Source organism: Frankliniella occidentalis, unplaced genomic scaffold (assembly GCF_000697945.3).
Source record: "Frankliniella occidentalis isolate FOCC.00 unplaced genomic scaffold, Focc_3.1 Scaffold103, whole genome shotgun sequence".
In the NCBI taxonomy this organism is placed as follows: domain Eukaryota; kingdom Metazoa; phylum Arthropoda; class Insecta; order Thysanoptera; family Thripidae; genus Frankliniella; species Frankliniella occidentalis.
Window position 1 is genome coordinate 717,270 of NW_026267232.1, and position 2,426 is coordinate 719,695.

General features: G+C 54.2%; 1 protein-coding gene across 1 annotated transcript in view; it reads left to right on the forward strand.

Moving 5' to 3' along the window:
• Positions 1-2,426, forward strand: part of LOC113209404 (uncharacterized) — a 63,956-nt gene that overhangs the window by 59,395 nt on the left and 2,135 nt on the right. The gene's annotated exons all lie outside the window — the stretch shown is intronic.

The window sequence follows — 2,426 nt, forward strand, 5'->3', positions numbered from 1 at the left end:
GCGAACCCCGGCCCAGAGCCGACACTTAATTGACACCTATGACGCAGTGCCACCAACAATGGTAACCACTACGCCATCGGAACACCACAAGAGGAGTGAGGTGAAATGACGGGTTTGAGGTCCATTTGAAATTTGGTGGCCTGAGAAAAATTTCAGATTGACGGGGATTCGAACCTCCGTCCTCCTACGGTCTGGGCGGGCTCGCTACCGACTGAGCCACAGAGGCGAGATACGGTCTATCGCTCCAGGGAACGATCCATTCTACGCTGTCGCTGACTGCTAAAAAAAAATGTAAGTGTGAAGAAATATTTTTCTTGTTCACACAAAATGTACTTATTTGTACGTTTTGAAGTGCGTGGAACAATATATCAAAAGATGGCGACAACTTTTTGGGGGTTGCTTAGGTGAGGGATCGGCCGGGACTCATCCGCTGTATCGCTCTTTTAGCGACTGCACACCCCCCTCCCGGTTCGGCGGTGGCGCCAAACGTCCGGGTGCAGGTCCAGGGATAACTTTTATGGGTTACTTTGGTGAGAGGTCGGCTGGGTCAGCATGGACCCAAAGTGTCGCCCTGCACCCGGACGTTTGGCGCCACCGCCGAACCGGGAGAGAGGTGATCACTCGCTAAAAGAGCGATACAGCGGCTGAGTCCCGTCTGATCCCTCACCTAAGGAACTCCCCAAAAGTCATATTTTGATATGCTGTTCCCCGCACTTCAAAACGTAAACACATTACAGCAAAATACGAGAGAAAATTAGGACACAGACATATTTCCTTAAATTTGTGTCATCTGCTTTCACGATACGTCCCTCGACGTAGCTTTCTATTTTTGAAGCCTGTTCCTCTTTGAAGTACTTTCTTCCCAAGTTTTAGCATATCGACGAGGTCGGAGAAAAGTAGGTCGAACAGATCTTTGGTGGGTTTTGGAAAAATTACCAGGTCGGAGAAAAATAGGCCGGACAATCTAGCTGCACCGGAATTACTTCATCTTCTTTCGCGGCACACAACTACCGGCCGAAATTTAGACGTCTTATAAACTTTCTCCGGGAAGCGGAGAAAAAAATGGCTTGTTTAGTGTTTGCGTTCTCAGGGTCAAAAGCCCTGCGGTTCAGATACAAAATAACGGGAAAAAATCAGCCCAATAACTTTTGTGACAGAAGCAAACATTGGTCAGACGATGCCCGATTATCACCATGTCACTGAAAACCGAAGAACACATTCATGCTTCGGGCCTGCCTCAGCGTGCAGCGTGTTTTCCCTCATTTACCGAGACCAAAACTATCCGAAGGTTCGTTGAGTCGAACGTACCCGCGGGGACGTTCCTCTTCCTGCTGCGAGCGTCGCTCTCTCTCCCACACACCACGACACGAGACCCCTCTCCAGTCTTCGCAGGAAAATTAATTCCTTTTCACTTTCCAGGGAGCGCTGAACCCCGTCCCCCTCTCTCTTCCGTCATCCTATCCACCTAGTGGACACATCCCCTTCCCCACGCCCCCGCGGCCTGGGAGCAGGGGTCGGGGACCCGGGAGGGGGCCCTGGGCTGGCCTGGGCCCTGCTGGGGTCATTAATTCTTGTCCTGCGACGACTTCCACAATGGAGGAGGGATTCCGTCTCCAAGCTGTGCTACGCTGTGCTAGGCTGTGCTCCGCCGCATTTCTGCCACGCCCTAAGCGCACAACCCTTCGCCAAAAGTCTAGCTGGAACGTTACGTTTGCTTTCCTGCGCTTCGTTTACGTTTTTTTTTTTTTTTTTTTGCTTGGGTATGTTGCCAGGGGCCAGAGGGGAGGGGGCAATAGCAGTTCACGTCGGTTATGATTTGTTAATACAGTATGCTCTCCGACCAGTTGGAAAGTCGATAGGTCTGAGCTGGGCAAGGTGGGGCGGTGGGACTGAGCGGCATAGCGGTGGCGTGGCGTCGCATCGGCCTCCGAGAGAGGGCGAGAGAGGGAGAGACAGACAGACAGACAGAGTGATTCTAAGAGCCCGCTCACCTGTCTCTCTCGCGCTCATGGCTCAGCAGAGAGAAGGGCGCTGCACCCTGCCACGGCCCGCCCCTCGCCTCACCCCTTCCAGCAGGTCGCGGCCCCGTGAATGTTTCATACCGGCGAAGCCGTTTCTATCCAAAACGCGGTCGAGGGGAGGGTTGTTCCCAGCCCGGGGGTGTGGCAGCGCCCGGCAACGACCGGCCGCGCCCTTCCGCGAGGCGCAGCGGCGGCGCTGAGGCTGAGGCGGCAGTCAGCGCGAAAACAAACGATGTACTTCCACTCTCGCGGTTAAGCCGGTTTACCCGCCGGTTTGCCGGTTCACAAACGGTGGGACGTGGCGTGGTGTGGCGGGGCGTGGAGGCATCCATCGCTGGCATAGCGCACACTTCTCTCTCTCTCTTCTTCTCTCTCTCTCTCTCTCTCTCTCTCTCTCTCTCTCTC